The sequence below is a fragment of the Patagioenas fasciata genome, chromosome 25 (assembly GCF_037038585.1).
Source record: "Patagioenas fasciata isolate bPatFas1 chromosome 25, bPatFas1.hap1, whole genome shotgun sequence".
NCBI classification, from domain to species: Eukaryota; Metazoa; Chordata; class Aves; order Columbiformes; family Columbidae; genus Patagioenas; species Patagioenas fasciata.
The window spans coordinates 8,026,551-8,044,861 of NC_092544.1; positions in this window are offsets into that span (position 1 = coordinate 8,026,551).

Genomic DNA, 18,311 nt, shown 5'->3' on the forward strand with positions numbered 1-18,311 from the left:
GGGCACAGGATTTGGGGGTGCGGGGTTTCAGGGTTCAGGATTTGGAGGTGTGGAGTTTTGGGGTGCAGGGGATGGGGTGAAGGATTTGAGGCTGCAGGGTGGTGGGGGAAGGATTTGGGGGTGAGAGATTTGGGGTGCAGGATTTGGGGGTGCAGAGTTTTGGGAGGCAAGGATCTGGGGCTGCAGGATTTGGGGGTTCAGTGTTTAGGGCAGCACAATCTTGGGGTGCAGGGGTCTGCACTGAAGGGTTTGGTAGAGCAGGATTTGGGGGTGCAGGACTTTCGGGTGAGGTTTGGGGGTGCAGGGTTCATGTGTTCAGGAACTGGGGGTGCAGGATTTGAGGGTGCAGGGCTCTGGGTGCAGAGTTTGGGAGTTCAGGGTTTGGGGTGCAGGGTTTTTGGCAGGAGGATCTGAGGGTGCAGGATCTGGGGGGCAGGATTTGGGGTTCAGCATTTTCAGTGCAGGTTTTGGGGGGACTTGATTTTAGGGTGCTCGCTTTGGGCTGCAGGATCTGGGTGCAGGATTTAGGGTTCGGGGTTCAGGGATGCAGTGAAGTGCGGGATCTGGGGTGCTCGATTTTGGGGTGCAGAGTCTTGCAGGAAGGATCTGGGGGTGCAGGGTTTAGGGTGCAGAATTTGGGGGTGTAGGGTTTTAGGGAGAAAGGCTTGGGGGTGCAGGTCTAGGGGGGTAAAATTTGGGGGCAAAGGGTTTGAAGGAGCAGGATTTGGGGTGCAGGATTTGGGGGTGCAGGGTTTGGGCGTGCAGTGCTAAGGTGGTGGAGGGTGCAGGGTTTGTAGTGAAGGTTTTGGGGTGCAGGATCTGGGGGTGCAGGATTTGGGCATGAATACTTTCGGGGTGCAGGATTTGAGGATGCAAAATCTGATGGTGCAAGGTTTGGGTGTTCAAGATGTAGGCGAGCAGGATCTTGGGTTTTGGGGCACAGGGCTGGGTGAGGCCAGATTTGGGGTGCAGGTCTGGGTGAGGGATCTGGGGGTGCAGGGTTTGGTAGTGCGGGAATTGAGGGTGCAGAGTTTGGGCGGCAGGGCTTGGGGGAGCAGGAGTTTGGGGTTCAGAACCTGTGGGTGCAGAGTTTGGGGTGCAGAACCCGTGGGTACCGGGTTTGGGGAGGCAGAATTGGGGGTGCAGGGTTTTGGAGTTCAGGACATGGGGTTGAGGATTTGGGGGTGCAAGGTTTGGAAGTGCATTGATTAGGGGGAAGGATTTAGGGTGGTGGGATTTGGGGGCACGGGGTTTGGGGGTCAGCATTTGGGGGTGCAAAGCTTAGGGGGCAGCGTTTTGAGTGCAAGTTGGGGGAGGACTTGATTTTAGGGTGCAGGGTTTGGGGTGCGAGTTTGGGGATGGCAGCATTTCGGGTATACAGTTTGGGGGTGCAGGGTTTTGGGGAGCAGTATCTGGGGGTACAGGATTATGGGATGTGCAGGGTTTGGGGGCGCAGGGTTCAGGGTTGCAGGGTTTGGTATCACAGGTTTGAGGGGTTCATGGCTTGGGAGGAAGGATTTGGGGGTGCAGAATTTAGGGGTGCACGTTTTAAGGGTGCAGAGCTTAGGGGGAAGAATCGGAGATGTAGGGGTTTTGGGGACATTATCTGGGGGTCAGGATTTGGGGTGCAGGGTTTTGAGGTGCAGGGTTCAGGTGTTCAGGGTTTGAGGAAAGGATCTGGAGGTGCAGGGCTTTGGAGTGGAGGATTTTGGGGTGCAGGGTTAGTTGGGATTTGGGGTTGCAGGGATTTGGGGTGCAGGGTTTGGTGGTGCATTGGTTTTGGGGGTGGAGGACTGGGGGACACAGGGTTTCAGGGTGCAGGATGTGGGGGTGCAGGATTTGGGAGTGCAGAGTTGGGGGGCAGAATTTTTGGTGCAGGGCTTTGGGGTACAGGACTTGGGGGTGCAGGGGTTTGGGTGGGGAATTTGGGGTGCAGGGTGTTGAGGAAGGATCTGGGGGTGCATTGTTTGGGGGGCTGGATGAGGAGGTGCACGATTTAGGGCTGCAGAGCCTGGGGGGCAGGGGTTTGTTGGCAGAATGTGGGGCTGCGGGGTTCTGGGGTGCAGAGTTTGGGAGATCAGGGGTTTGGGGTGCAGGGGTTTGGGGGGAAATTTAACGTTGCGCAGTGTGGGTTGCATTGGTTTTGGGGTGAAGGATTTGGGGGTGCGGGGTTTGGGGGTCAGGATCTGGGGGTGAAAGGCAGTGGGGAAGGATCTGGGGGTGAGATATTTGGGGTGCAGGGTTTGGGATGCCAGGTTTGGGGTGAAGGGTTTGGGGGCAAGGATCTGGGGTGCAGGATTAGGGCAATCAGGGCTGGGGGGATAAGTTTGTGTGGGGCAGAATTTCGGGGTGCAGGGTCTGGGTGGGCAGGATTTCGGGGCATCCGGGCTTGGGAGTGCAGGATTTTGGAGTACAGGGTTTGGGGGTGCAGGCTTGGGGAGGCAGAATTTGGGGGTGCAGGTTTGGAAGGGTCAGGACCTCGGGGGGCACAGTTTGGACAGCACAATGTGGGGTGCAGGATTTGGGAGAGAAGGATCTGGGGGGGCAGGGTTTGGGCTGAAGGGTTTGGTAGGGCAGGGGTTGGGGGAGCAGGATTTGCGGGTTCAGAACCTGAGGGTGCAGGGTATTGGGGAGCAGGATCTAGAAGGGCAGGGTTTGGGGGTGCAGGATTTTGGGGAGCAGAGTTTGGGGGTTCATGACGTGGGGATGGAGGAATTCGGGGTGCAGGGTTTGTGGGTGCAGGGTTCACATGTTTAGGACTTGGGGGTGAAGAATTTAGGTGTGCAGGGGTCTGGGGTGCTGGGTTTTGGGGTGCAGGATCAGGGGGTGCAAGGTTTGGAAGTGCAGGGTTTTGGGGCGCAGGGTTTGGGAAATCAAGGTTTGGGGTTCCAGGATTTGGGGGTGCAGTGTTAGGGGGTGAATGCTTTCGAGGGGCAGGGTTTGGGGGTGTATGATCTGGGGGTGAAGGGTTTCAGGGTGCAGGGTCAGGGGGAAGGATTTGGGGGGCAGGGTTAGGTGGGATGTGGGGCTGCAGGGTTTAAGTGTGCAGTATTTTGGGGTGTAGGGGTTTGTAGTGCAAGGTTCGGTAGGGCAGGATTTGGGGGTGCAGGGCTTTGGGGTGAGGGATTTCAGGGTGCCGGGTTTGGGAGGGAAGGATCTGGGGGTACAGGTTTTGGGGCTTTGGGCTTTTAGGGTGCAACTTGTGGAGTACGGGGTTTCAGGGTGCAAGGTTCAGTGGTGCAGGGGTTTGGGGGTGAAGGGTTTGGGGAGACAGAATTGGGGGTGCAGGGTTTGGGATTGCAGGGTGTTGGGGGAAGGATCTGGGGGTACAAGGTTTGGGGTAGCAGGGTTTTGGGGAGCAGGGTTTCGGGGTCAGGCTTTAGGGGGACAGGGTTTGGGGGGCAGGGCCGGGAGGGATGATTTGGGGGTGCAGGGTTTAGGGCAGCAGGATCTTGGGGTGAAGGGGTTTGGGGCGAAGGGTTGGGTAGGACAGGATTTGGGGTGCAGGTTTTTAGGGTGCAACTTGTGGGGGCAGGATTTGGGGTACAGGGGTTTGGGAGTGCAGGTCTTGGGAAGGCAGAATTGGGGTGTAGATTTTGGGTGTTCAAGACCTTGGGGTGCAGGGTTAAGGGGTGCAGGGTTCTGGGGTGCAGTGTTCTGGGGGTGCAGGGTATTGGGGTGCAGGACTTGGGGTTGCAGGAGGCAGGATCTGGGGCGCAGCTTTTGAAGTTGCAGGTTTTGGGGGTGCAAGATCTGGAGAGTCAGGATTTGGGGTGCACTGTTTGGGGTAGCATGGTTTAGGGTGCACAAGTTTTGGGAGTGCGTGATTTGAGAGTGCAGGGCTTTGGGGTGCAGGATCTGGGGGTGCAGGGTGTTGGGGAGAAGGATTTGGGGGTGCAGCATTTTGAAGTGCAGGGTTTGGAGGAGGGAGGTTTTGGGGGTGCAAGATTTGGTGGTTCAGGTTTTGGGGGTGCAGTGTTAAGGGGGTGGAGGATTAGGGGTGCAGGGTTTGGGGGTTCAGGATTTGGGGCTGCAGGGTATGGGAGGGAAGGATCTGGGGCTTCAGGATTTGGGGTTGCACTGTTTGGGGTGCAGGGTTTAGAAGTCAGGTCTCAGAGTGCAGGGTTTGGGGTGCAGGGGCTTGGGGGGAAATTTAAGGTTGCAGAGTGTGGGGTGCACAGGACTGGGGCACAGGATTTGGGGGTGCGGGGGTTCAGGGTTCAGGATTTGGAGGTGTGGAGTTTTGGGGTGCAGGGTATGGGGGTGTAGGGCTGGGGCTGCAGGCTTTGGGGGGAAGAATATTGGGGTGCATGGTTTAGGGGCACAGGGGCTTGGGGGGAACGATTTGGGGCTGCAGGGTTTGAAGTGCAGGGTTTAAGGGGGCAGGGTTTGAAGTGCAAGGTTCGGTGGTTCGGGATTCTGGGGTGCTGGGATTTGAGGTGAAGGATCTGGGGGTGCAGGATTTAGAGGTGCAGGATCTGAGGATGCAGGATCTGGGGAGCAGGACCTTGGGGAGCAGCACCTTGGGGTGAGGGTTCGGGGTGCAGGGTTTGAGGGTGCAGGGTTTCGGGGTGCAGGGTTCCCGTGTTCAGGGAGTGTGGCTGCCAGGTTTGGGGGCACAATTTGCAGGTGCAGGGTTTGAAGGTTCAGGACTTGAGGCTGCAGGATGTGGGGGTTCAAGGTTTGGGGTGCAGGGTTTGGGGGTGGATGATTAGGGGGTGCAGACTTTGGAATTCAGGATCTTGGGGTGCAGGGGTCTGCACTGAAGGGTTTGGTAGAGTAGGATATGGGGGTGCAGGACTTTAGGGTGGGGTTTGGGGGTGCAGGGTTCATGTGTTCAGGAACTGGGGGTGCAGGGTTTGAGGGCTTTGGGTGCCGAGTTTGGGAGTTCAGGGTTTGGGGTGCAGGATTTTTGGCAGGAGGATCTGAGGGTGCAGGATCTGGGGGGGAGGATTTGGGGTTTCAGGGTTCAGGGATGCATTGGTTTGAAGTGCGGGATCTGGGGTGCCCTATTTTGGGGTGCAGAGTCTTGCAGGAAGGATCTGGGGGTGCAAGAATTGGGTGAGCAGGATATGGGGGTGTAGGGTTTTAGGGTGAAGGGCTTGGGGGTGAAGGTCTTAGGGGACAAAATGGGAGGGCAAAGGGTTTGGAGGAGCAGGATTTGGGGGTGCAGGATTTGGGGGTGCAGGATTTGAGTATGGCGTGTGGGGAGGCAGGATTGGGGGGGCTGCATTTGGGGTGCAGGATTTGAGGGTTCAGTGCTTACAGTATCTGGATCTGGGGGTGCAGTTTTTGGAGGTGCAGTTTGGGTGAGAAGGATCTGGGGATGCAGGATTTGGGGGTGCAGGGTTTGGGGGTGCAGGGTGTTGAGGTGTAGGGTTTGGGGGGCAGGATCTGGGGGTGTGGGATTTAGGGGTGTAGGGTTGGGGGTGAAGGGTTTGGGGGACAGAATTTTGAGGTGAAGGGTTTGTCAGTACAGGGTCTTGGGGTGAGGGGGTTTGGGGTGAAGGGTTGGGTAGGGCAGGATTTGGGGGTGCAGGACTATGGGCTGAGGGTTTGGGGTTGCAGGGTTCACATGTTCAGGAACCAGGGTTGCAGGGTTTTGGGGTGCAGGGTTGGGGGAATATTTGAGGTACAGGATTTGGGGTGTAGGGTTTGGAGGTGGAAGAATTTGGAGGTTCGTGGTTGGGGCACGCAGAGTTAGGGGCTGCAGGATCTGGGGTGCAGGGTTTGGGGGGCACTGTTTTGGGGGGAAGGATTTGTCAGATACAGGGTTTAAGGCTTTAGGATTTGGAGATGTAAAATTTTGGGGTGCAGGAGGTGCAGGGTCTGGGGTTGCAGGATTTGGGGTGCAGTGTGTGGGGGTGCAAGATCTTGGGGTGTACGAGCTTTGGGTGTGGGATTTGAAGGAAAATTATTTGGGGGTGCAGGGACTGGGGGTGTAGGGTTTTGGGGTTGCTGTGTTTGGAGATTTGTGACTTGGGTGTCAAGGATTTGGGGTGCAGGGTTTGAAGTGCAGGGCTAAAGGGGGCAGGATTTGGAGGTGCAAGATTTGGTGGTCTGGGGTACTGGGGTGCAGGGTTTTGGGGTGCGGGATTTCGGGGTGCAGGTTTCACGTCTTTAGGAACTGGGCGGGGAGGGTTTCTTGGTGCGGACTTTTGAGTGCAAGTTTGAGGGGCCTTGATTTTGGGGTGCATGGTTTGGGGGGCAGGATTCCGGGTGTAAGGTTTTGAGGTGCAGGACTTGGGGGTGCAGGTTTCACACGTTAAGGAACTGGGGCTGCAGAGGTTGGGGGTGCAGCGTTGTGGGCTGCAGGGTTGAAGGGTGCAGGATTTAGGGGTACAGGTTTTGGGGATGCAGGAGCTGGGGGTGCAGACTGTAGGGATCAGAATTTGGGGGTGCAGGGTTCTGGGGTGCAGGATCTGGGTGAGCAGGCTGTTGGGGTACAGAACCTTGTAGTTCAGTGTTTAGAGGCAGGATTTGGGGGTGCAGGGTTTGGGGTGAGGGGTTCAGGTGTTCAGCACCTGGGGGTGCAGGACCTGAGGGTTGGAGGATTTGGGGGTGCAGGAATTTGGGGGTGCAGGGATATGGGTGCAACTTGTGGGGTGCAAGGTTTTGGGTATAGGGTTTTGGGGTGCAGAGTTTTGGGGGGGAGGATTGGGGGAGCAGGGTTTTGGGGTGCAAGGTTCAGTGGTGCAGGGTTCTGGGGGTGCAGGGTTTAGCGCCAGAATTGGGGGTGCAGGGTTTGGGATTGCAGGGTGTTGGGGGAAGGATCTGGGGGTACAAGATTGGGGGTAGCAGGGTTTTGGGGAGCAGGGTTTCGGGGTCAGGCTTTAGGGGGACAGGGTTTGGGGGGCAGGGTTGGGAGGGATGATTTGGGGGTGCAGGGTTTAGGGCAGCAGGATTTTGGGGTGAAGGGGTTTGGGCTGAAGGGTGGGTAGGACAGGATTTGGGGGTGCAGGATTTTAGGATGCAACTTGTGGGGGCAGGATTTGGGGTACAGGAGGTTGGGGGTGCAGGGTTTGGGGTGTAGGATTTAGTGGAGCAGGGACTGGGGGTGAAGGTCTTGTGGAGGCAGAATTGGGGGTGCAGATTTTGGGTGTTCAGGACCTGGGGGTGCAGGATTTGGGGATGTAGGTTTTGGGGGGTAGATTTTGGGGTGCTGGGTTCGGGACATGGGTCTGGAGGATTTGGGGGTGCAGGGTTAAGGGGTTTAGGATTTTGGGGTGCACAGTTTAGGGTGCACGTTCTGGGCCTGTATGATTTGAGAGTGCAGGGCTTTGGGGTACAGGATTTGGGGTGCAGGGTTTTGGGGTCAGGATCTGGGGGTGCAGGGTGTTGGGGAGAAGGATTTGGGGGTGCAGCATTTTGAAGTGCAGGGTTTGGAGGAGGGAGGTTTTGGGGGTGAAAGATTTGGTGGTTCAGGTTTTGGGGGTGCAGTGTTAAGGGGGTGGAAGTTTAGGGGTGCAGGGTTTGGGGGTTCAGGATTTGGGGGTGCAGGGTATCGGAGGGAAGGATCTGGGGCTTCAGGATTTGGGGGTGTACCGTTTGGGGGTGCAGGGTTTAGAAGTCAGGTCTCAGAGTGCAGGGTTTGGGGTGCAGAGTGTGGGGTGCATAGGACTGGAGCACAGGATTTGGAGGTGTGGAGTTTTGGGGTGCAGGGGTTGGGGGTGAAGGATTTGAGTCTGCAGGGTGGTGGGGGAAGGATTTGGGGGTGAGAAATTTGGGGTGCAGGATTTGGGGGTGCAGAGTTTTGGGAGGCAAGGATCTGGGGCTGCAGGATTTGGGGGTTCAGTGTTTAGGGCAGCACAACCTCGGGGTGCAGGGGTTTGCAGTGAAAGGTTTGGTAGGCAGGATTTGGGTTGCAGGATTCTGGGGTGCTGGGTTTGGGGTACAGGATTTGGTGTTGCAGGGATGGGGTTGAAGGGCTTGGGTTTCCAGGCCTTTGAGGTGCAGGATTTGGAGGTGCAAGGTTTGGGAGGGAATTCTTTGGGGTGCAGGGTTTGGGGTTCCAGGAGGTGGGGGAAGGACCTTGGGGTGTAGGGTTTGGGGGGCAGGGTTTTGGGGGAAGGATTTAGGGGTGCAGGGTTTTGAAGTGCAGCGTTTCAGGGGAGCATGGTTTTGGGGGTGCACATGTGGGGTCCAGGTTTGGGGGGTGCAGAGTTTGTGAATGGAGGATTTTGGGGTGCAGGGTTTGGGACTGCCTAATTTGGGGGTGCAGTGTTTGGGTGTTCAGGACCTGGGGGTGCTGCGTTTGGGAATGCAGGCTTTGGGGGTGCAGGGCTCAGGATTTGGGAGGGCAGGATTAGGGGGTGTGAGATTTCAGGGTTTTGGGATGCAGGGTTTGGGACTGCCTAATTTGGGGGTGCAGTGTTTGGGTGTTCAGGACCTGGGGGTGCTGCGTTTGGGAATGCAGGCTTTGGGGGTGCAGGGCTCAGGATTTGGGAGGGCAGGATTAGGGGGTGTGAGATTTCAGGGTTTAGGGGTGCAAAGTTTGGTAGGGCTGAATTTAGGGGTGCAGGATTTGGGGTGTAGGGTTTGGTGCTGTGAGATTTGGGGGTGCAGGGTTTGGGGGTGCAAGATTTGAGGGTGCAAGGTTTGGGTGTTCAAGATTTAGGGGAGCAGGATCTTGGGATGCAGGGTTTGGGGGTGCAGGGCTTTTGGGTGAGGGATTTAGGGTTCAGGCTTAGGGGTGCAGGGTTTGGGGGTGCAGGGTGTTGGGGAAGGATTTGGGGGTACAGGGTTTGGAGGTGCAGTCGTTCAGGGATCAGGGTTTGGGGGGCAGAATTTGGGGTGCAGGGTTTGGGATGGCAGGATTAGGGGGAGCAAGACTGTGGGGTGCAGGGGTTTGGGGTGAAGGGTTTGGTAGGGCACGATTTGGGGTGCAGGCTTTAGGAAGGAAGGAAGGAAAGAAGGATCTGGAGGTGCAGGATTTGGTGTGCAGGGTTTAGGGGTGCAGGATTTAAGGGTGCGGGGGTTTGGGTGAAGGGCTTGGTAGGGCAGGAATTTGGGGTGCAGGGTTTGGGGGTGCAGGGTTGTGAAGTGCAGAGATTTGCAGGTGCAAGATCTGGGATTGTAGGGTTTGGGGGTGTAGGATCCGGGGAGCAGGGTTTGGGGTGCAGAACCTTGTTGTTCAGGGTTTAGAGGCAGGATTTGGGGGTGCAGGGCTTTGGGGTGAGGAGTTGCGGGTGCAGGGTTCAGGACTTGGGGGTTGCAGGATTTGGGGGTGCAGGGTTGGGTAAGGAAGGATCTGAGGGCGCAGGGTTTGAAGTTTCAGGACTTGGGGTGCAGGATTTGGGGGTACAGGATTAATGGGTGTAGGGTGTTTGGGGAAAGGATTTGGGGGTGCAGGGTTTTGAAGTGCAGGGTTTAAAGGGGCAGGATATGGGGTGAACGATTTGGGGGTGCACATTTTTGGGGTGTGCAAGATTTGAGAGTGCAGGGATTTGGGGTGAGCGATTTCAGGGTGCCAGGTTTGGGGGGGAAGGATCTGCGGGTGCAGGGTTTGTCAGTGCATTGATTGGGGGTCAGAATTTGGGGGTGCAGGGTTTGTGGGGTAGGATTTTGGGTGCAGGGTTTGGGGAGCAGGATCTGGGGGTGATGGAATTGGTTGAAAGGTTTCGTGGTGCCGGCTTTGGGGGAGCAGAGTTCAGGGGTGCAAGGTTTTGGGGGACAGGTTTGGACATAAAAGATTCGGGGGCGAATGGTTTGGGGGAACGATTTGGGGGTGCAGGATTTGGGGGTGCAGGATTTGGTATTACAGGTTTTGGGGAATCATGGCTTGGGAGGAAGGATTTAGGGGTGCAGGGTTTCAAGATGCAGGATTTGGGGTGCAGTATTTGGGGTTGCAGGTTTGGGGGTGCAAGTTGTGGGGCGGCAGGATATCGGGTATAGGGTTCTGGGCTGCAGGGTTTGGGGGTGCAGGATTTCAACGTGCAGGGTTCTGGGGTGCAGTATCTGGGGGTCCAGGGTTTGGCAGTGCATTGGCTTTGGGGGTTGAAGGATTTGGGGGTGCAGGGTTTAGGAATGCAGGATTTGGGGGTGCAGGATTTGGGGGTGCAGAGTTAGGGGGCAGGATTTTCAGTGCAGGGCTTCAGGGCACAGAACTTGGTGGTGCAGGATCTGGGGGTGCAGGTTTGCGGTGGGGAATTTGGGGGTGCAGGGTGATGAGGAAGGATCTGGGGGTGCAATATTTGGGCTTTAAGGGCTTAGGGGGGCAGGATCTGGCAGTGCAGAGTTTGGGGACAGGATCTGGGGGTGCAGCGATTGGGGTTACAGGTTTTGGGGGTGCAGGGTTAAGGGAATTGTTTGAGGTGCAGGGTTATGAGAGTGCAGGATTTCTGGGTGCAGAGTTTGGGGTGCTGGGTATGGGGCAGCAGGATCTGGGGGTGCAGGTTTTGGGGGTGCATTCATTTGGGGGGAGGATCTGGGGGTGCAGGGTTTAAGGGTTCAGGATTTGGAGGTGTAGGGTTTTGGGGTACAGGGTTCTGGGTGGAGGTTTTGGGGTGAAAGATTTGGGGGTGCAGTGTTAAGGGGTGGAGGCTTAGAGGTGCAAGATTTGGGGGTGCAGAGTTTTCGTGTGTCTGATTTGGGGGTGCAGGGTCTGGGGGTGCAAGATCCTGGAATTCAGGATCTGGGGGTTCAGGATTTGGGGGTGCAGGGTATGGGAGGGAAGGATCTGGGGCTTCAGGATTTGGGGGTGCACTGTTTGGGGGTGCAGGGTTTAGAAGTCAGGTCTAAGAGTGCAGCGTTTGGGGTGCAGGGGCTTGGGGGGAAATTTAAGGTTGCAGAGTGTGGGGTGCACAGGACTGGGGCACAGGATTTGGGGGTGCGAGGTTTCAGGGTTCAGGATTTGGAGGTGTGGAGTTTTGGGGTGCAGGGGATGGGGGTGAAGGATTTGAGGCTGCAGGGTGGTGGGGGGAGGATTTGGGGGTGAGAGATTTGGGGTGCAGGATGTGGGGGTGCAGAGTTTTGGGAGGCAGGGATCTGGGGCTGCAGGATTTGGGGGTTCAGTGTTTACGGCAGCACAACCTCGGGGTGCAGGGGTTTGCAGTGAAAGGTTTGGTAGGCAGGATTTGGGGTGCAGGATTCTGGGGTGCTGGGTTTGGGGCACAGGATTTGGTGTTGCAGGGATGGGGTTGAAGGGCTTGGGTTTCCAGGCCTTTGAGGTGCAGGATTTGGAGGTGCAAGGTTTGGGAGGGAATTCTTTGGGGTGCAGGGTTTGGGGTTCCAGGAGGTGGGGGAAGGACCTTGGGGTGTAGGGTTTGGGGGGCAGGGTTTTGGGGGAAGGATTTAGGGGTGCAGGGTTTTGAAGTGCAGCGTTTCAGGGGGGCATGGTTTTGGGGGTGCACATGTGGGGGTCCAGGTTTGGGGGGTGCAGAGTTTGTGAATGGAGGATTTTGGGGTGCTGGGTTTGGGACTGCCTAATTTGGGGGTGCAGTGTTTGGGTGTTCAGGACCTGGGGGTGCTGCGTTTGGGAATGCAGGCTTTGGGGGTGCAGGGCTCAGGATTTGGGAGGGCAGGATTAGGGGGTGTGAGATTTCAGGGTTTAGGGGTGCAAAGCTTGGTAGGGCTGAATTATAGGGGTGCAGGATTTGGGGGGCAGGGTTTGGTGCTGCAGGATTTCGGGGTGCAGGGTTTGGGGGCTTAAGGTTAGGGTGTTCAAGATTTAGGGGAGCAGGATCTTGGGGTGCAGGGTTTGGGGGTGCAGGGCTTTTGGGTGAGGGATTTAGGGTTCAGGCTTAGGGGTGCAGGGTTTGGGGGTGCAGGGTGTTGGGGAAGGATTTGGGGGTACAGGGTTTGGAGGTGCAGTGTTTCAGGGACCGGGGTTTGGGGGGCAGAATTTGGGGTGCAGGGTTTGGGATGGCAGGATTAGGGGGAGCAAGACTGTGGGGTGCAGGGGTTTGGGGTGAAGGGTTTGGTAGGGCACGATTTGGGGTGCAGGCTTTAGGAAGGAAGGAAGGAAAGAAGGATCTGGAGGTGCAGGATTTGGTGTGCAGGGTTTAGGGGTGCAGGATTTAAGGGTGCGGGGGTTTGGGTGAAGGGCTTGGTAGGGCAGGAATTTGGGGTGCAGGGTTTGGGGGTGCAGGGTGTTTTGGGAACGATCTGGGGGTACAGGGTTTGGGGTGCTGGGTTTGGGGGTTAAAGGATTTGCGGGGGCAGGGTTCAGGTGTTCAGGACCGGGGCGTGCAGGCTTTGCGGGTTCAAGGTTCCAGGTGCATTGTTTGGGGGGAGAGGACTTGGGGGTGCAGAGTTTTGGGGTGCAGGGCTTGTGAGAGAGGAATCGGGGGTGCAGGATTTGGGGGTTCAGGGTTTAGGGTAGCAGGATCTTGGGGTGCAGGATATGGGGGTGCAGTGTTTTGGGGGTCAGGATCTGGGGGTGCATGATTTGGGGGCTCAGGGTTTGGGGATGAAGGGTCTTGGGGTGCTGGGCTTTGGGCTGCAGTGTTGGGGGGCAGGTTTTGGGGTGCAGGGTTTGGGGGCAGGTTTTGCGTGTTCAGGAACTGGGGATGCAGGATTTTGCGTTGAAGGGCTCTGGGGTGCCGGGGTTGGCCTGCAGGGATTGGGGTGCAGTATTTTGGGGTGCAGGGGTTTGGGGTTCAGGACCTGGGGGTGCAGGGTCTTAGGGAACCGGATTTCAGGGGTGCAGGATTTAAGGGGTGCAGGGGCTTTGGGAGAGGGATTTGGGCTTCAGGGTCTGAGGGGTGCAGGGTTTGGTGGGGAAGGGTTTGGGGTGCCTGGTTTAGGGTTGCAGGATCTGGGGTGCAGGGTTTGGAGGTGCCGGGGTTTTGGGGGGCAGGATATAGGGGTGCAGGATTTGAGGGTGCAGGGTTGTGGAGTGCAGAGATTTGCAGGTGCAAGATCTGGGATTGTAGGGTTTTGGGGTGCAGGTTTTGGGGAGGAAGGATTTGGGGTGCAGGGTTTAAAGGTTCACGATCTGGAGGTGCAGCGTTTTGGGGTGCAGGGTTATGGGGCTACAGGTTTTGGGAGGGAAGGGTCTGGGGGTGCAGGGTGCAGGGATCACAGTATGGGGGTGCAGGATTCTGGGGTGCAGGATCTGGGGAGCAGGATATGGGGGATATCACCCCAAACGTGCCCCGCAGACACGGCACCCAAAATCCTGCACCCCAAAATACTCTTCTCAAACCCGCACCCCAGATCCTGACCCCAAGCCCTGCACCAAAACCCTGCCCCTCAATCCTTCACCCCAAATCCTCCACCCCCGATCCTGTCTTCCCAAATCCTGCACCCCCAAATTCGGCCCTACCAAACTCTGCACCCCTAAACCCTACAACTGAAACCTTGCACCCCCTAATCCTGCCCTCCCTACCTTCCTGAACCCCGAAACGTGCACCCCAAACCCTGCATTCCCAAATCCTTCCGTCCTATACCCTACACCCCTAAACCTGCCCCCAAACCCTGCACCCCAAAGAATTCCCTCCCAAACCTTGCACCTCCAAATCCTGCACCTCAAAGGCCTGGAAACCCAAGCCCTTCAACCCCATCCCTGCAACAGCAAATCCTGTACCCCAAACCCAGCACCCCAGAATCCTGCACCCCAAATCCTGCCTACCAAACCTTTCACTGCAAACCCCTGCACCCCAAGATTGTGCTGCCCTAAACACTGAACCCCCAAATCCTGCAGCCCCAGATCCTGACCCCAAGCCCTGTACCAAAACCCTGCCCCTCAATCCTGCACCCCCAAATCCTCCACCCCCGATCCTGTCTTCCCAAACCCTGCACCCCAAATCCTGCCCCCCCAGCTTGCACTCTGCACCCCCAAACCGTGCACTCCCAATCCCTGAACGCCCAAGTCCTGCACCCCCACGTCCTTAGCGCCCAAAATGTGCACCCCAGATCCTCCCCACCCAGTCCTGCACCCCTAATATTCCACCCTCTAATAATGCACCCCTAAGCCTCGCACCCTGAAAGCTGCACCCCCAGGTCCTGAGTCCCCAAACCCTGCACCCCCAAATCCCGCGCCTTTAAATCCTGTCCTCCTAAAACCCAGGACCCCCATAATTTGCCTCCCCAAACCCTGCTCCCCAAAACCCTGCACCCCCAAACCCAGCACCCCCAGGTCCTGAACACCCAAACCCTGCACCCCAAAACCCTGCACCCCCAAAGGCAGCACCCCCAGGTCCTGAACACGCAAACTCTGCACCCCAAACCCTGCCATCCCAAACCCTGCACCCATAATTCTGCCTCCCAGACCCTGATCCCTGAAACACTCCACCTCCAAACCCTGCACCCCCAAATCGTTCCCCAACACCCTGCACCCCCTAACCCTGAACCCCAAATACCAAAACCCTGCACCCCAAAATCCTGCAAGGTTTGGTAACCTTGCACCCTCAAATATTGCACTCCCCAAACCTGCATCCCGAAAGCATTCCTGCCCAAATTCTGTACCCTAAGATCCTGCACCCTAAAACCCTGCACCCCCAAAATCCTTCTCCCCAACCCTGCACCCCCAAAAACTCCGCCCCCACAACCTGAACCCCCAAACCCTGTACTAAAACCTGCAACCACAGACCTGGCACGCCCAAACTCTGCACCCCAAATCCTCCCTCCCCAAAACCTGCACCCCAAAACCGTACAAGCCCAGATCTTGCACCCCTAAATCTCTGCACTCCACAACCCTGCACCCTCAAATCCTGCACCCCTATATCCTGCCCCCAAACCCCTGCACCTCCAAACCCTTGACCCCCAAATCCTGCAACCCTAAGCCAGGCACCCCCAAACCCTTCCCCACCAAACCCTGCACCCCCAATTCCTCCATCCCCACGTCATGAACCCCCAAACCCTGCTCCCCAAAACTCTGCACCCCCAAACCCTGAATTCCCAGGCCCTGCACCCCAAACTTAGCTGTCAAAACTGTGCACCCAAAATTCTGCCCCCACCGAACCCTAACCCTGGCTCCCCAAACACTGCCCCCCAAACCCTGCTTCCCGTTATCCTCCAACCCCACAGCCCAAATCCCCAGAACCAGCAACCCCAAAACCCTGTACCCCCATCCCTGCACCCCAAATCATTTTCCTTCAAATCCTACCTGCAAAACTTGTACACCCCAAGATCCTGCACCCCCAAACCCTGTGCCCCAAACACTGCACCCCCAAACCCTGCCCTTCTAGATCCTGCACCCCAATACCCTGCCCCCCCAGGTTCTGAACCCCCAAAACCTGCTCCCCAAACCCTACCCCCCTAAACTGTCCACCCCCAAACTCTGCCCTACCGAGCCCTCCACCCCAAACCCCTGCACCCCAAGATCCTGCTGCCCTAAACCCTGCACCCCCTTATCATCCTTCCCTAAACCCTGCACCCCAAACCCTGCACCCCAAACCACTGCACCCCAAACCTGACACCCCAGAACGCTGCAACGCCACATCCTGCCCCCTTAAACTGCACACCCCCGAATTCTGCACCCTAAAGTCCTGCACCCCAAAGCATGCCCTACCAAAACTTTGTACCCCAAACCCTGCAGCCCCAAACCCTGCACCCCAAATCCTGCACTCCAAAATCATACACCCTGAAACACTGAAACCCCAAATCCTACCCCTCAAACACTGCACCCCAAATCCTTCCTCCAGAACACTGCAGCCCTAAACCCTGCACCCTAAATCCCTGCAGCCCCAAATCCCGTCTAACCTTGGACCCCCAAAACCTGCACCCCTAGATCCATCCCCCCAAGTGAATGCACCCCCAGAACCTGAACCCCCAGATGCTGCTGCCCCATACCCAGCACCCCAAACTCTGCACCTGGAAATCCTGTACTCTCATAACCCTGCACCTCAAATAATTCCCTCCACCCTGCACCCCCAAAACCTGTAACCCCAGACGCTGCACCCCCAGGTCCTGTCCCCAAACTCTGCACTGCCAGATCCTGCCCCCCGTAACCCTTAAAGCCCAAATATTGCACCCCCAGATCCTTCCTCAACACCCTGTACCCCCAAATTCCCCACCCAAAACCTGCAGCCCCAAACCCTGCACCCCCAAATCCTGACCCCCCAGATAATGCCCCCAAAACCCTGAATCCCCAATCCTGCACCCCAAAACCCTGAACCCCAAAATACTGCACCCCTAAATTCTGCACCCCAAACCCTGCAGACCAACCCCGGCACCCCGACGCCCTGCACCCCCAGTTCCTGTCAATGGAAACCCCAAACCCTGCAGCCCAAATCACTTTCCTTCAAATCCCACACCCAAAACTCATACACCCCAAGATGCTGCACCCCAAAACCCTGCCCCCTAAACTTTGTACCCCACACCCTGCCCCCAAACCCTACACCCCAAAACCTGCAGTCCCAAACCCTGCACCCGAAAACTCTACACCCCCAAATCCTTCACCCCAAAATCCTGCCCTACCAAGCCCTGCACCCTCAGATTCTGCACCCCAAAACCTTCACCCCAAAACCTTCACTGCAAACCTTTCACCCCAAACCCTTCACCTGCAGCTCTGTCCCCCAAACCCTTCAACCCCCAACCCTACACCCCCAAATCCTCCACCCCAAAACCCTGTACCCCAAAACCCTTTACCCTAAAAGCTGCACCAGCAGATCCTTCCCCCAACTCCCTGCACCCCCAATTCCTGCCCCACCAGACCCTGCACCCCCAACCCTGCTCCTCTGTTCCTGCTCTCCACAAACCTGCACCCCAAATCCTGCAACCCCAAACGCTGCACCCCCAAATCCCACCTTCCACAACCGTGCACCCAAAAACCCTGCACCCTGCAAACCCTGCACCCCAGTACTCCAGCGCACCAAATCTTGCACCTGCAAATCCTGTCCCCTTCAAACCCCTGTACCCCCAAATCCTGCACCCAAACCCTGTACCCCCAAATCCTTGACACCCACAACCCGAATCTCCAAAAGCTGCAACCCCAAACCCTGCCCCCCCAAACCCTGCCCCCCTGAACCCTGCACCCCAGATCCTGCACCACTGAACTCTCATCCCCAAATCCCTTAACTCTCAAAAGCTGCACCCCCAGACCCTGTAGCACCAAATCAGGCCCCCCAAAACCCTGCAGCCCCACACGCCTTGCACCCCCAAATCCTGCACTACCTGATCCTCCACCCCCATAGCACTGCACCCCAAAATCCTGCCCTACCAACCCTTCACCCCAAACCCTTCACGTCGAAATTCTATTCCCCAAACCCTTCACCCTCCAACCCTACACCCTAAATCCCGCACCCCCAATTCTGCACCAGAAAATCCTGAACCCCCAGATCTTGAACCAACAGATCCTTCCCCCAAATCCTGCACCCCCAAACCTTCACCCCCAAATCCTCCACCCCGCAACCCTGCACCGCAAACCCCTTTACCCTAAAGCCTGCACCAGCAAATCCTTCCCCCAACACCCTGCACCCCCAATTCCTGCCCACCAAACCCTGCACCCCCTAACCCTGAACCCCAAATCCCTCACCCAAAACCCATGCACCCCTCAAATCTTGCACCCCCTAACCCTGAACCCCAAATCCCTCACCCGAACACCCTGCACCCCCAAAGCCTGCACCCCCTAACTCTGAACCTCCAATCCCTCACTCAAAATCCCTGCACCCCACAACACCCTGCACCCATAAATCCTGTACCCCCAGATCTTGCACCCAACACCCTGCCCCCCAGAACCCTGAACCTCCAAACTCAGCCCTACCAAACCTTCACCCTAAAATCCTGCACACTAAAATCCTTCTCCCCAACCCCCAACCCTGCACACCCAAATCCTGCACCCCAAAACCCAGCACCACAGAACCCTTTGCCCCAAAGGCCTGCACCCCAAAATTCCTGCCACCCTAGACCCTGAACCCCCAAACCCTGCACTCTAAATCCTGCTCTCTAAACCCTTCGCCCCAAAACCCTGCGCCCTCAAATCCTGCCTCCCAAAAATGTACATCCCGAACCCTGAACCCCAAACCCTGCACCCCAAGATCCTGCCCTACCAAACCCTGCACCCAAAGTCCCTGCTACCCTAAACCCTGCACCCCCAAATCCTTGCCCCCCAATCCTGCTGCCCAAAAGTCGGCTCCTCTAAATCCTGCACCCCAATATCCTGCCCCTCCAAAACCCTACACCCCCTAAACCCTGCACCCCAAATCTGCACCCCCAAACCCTGCACTCCCCAATCCTTCATCCCCAAGGCCGTCACCCCTCAAATGCTGCACCCCTGAAATCCTGTTCCCTGAGACCCTGCACCCCCAGGTCCTGAAACCCAAACCCCTGCACCCCAAAATACTGCACCCCAACCCCTGCAGGCCAACCCCGGCACCCCAGAGCCCTTCAACGCAAAATCCCGCACCCCCAGTTCCTGAACACGCAAA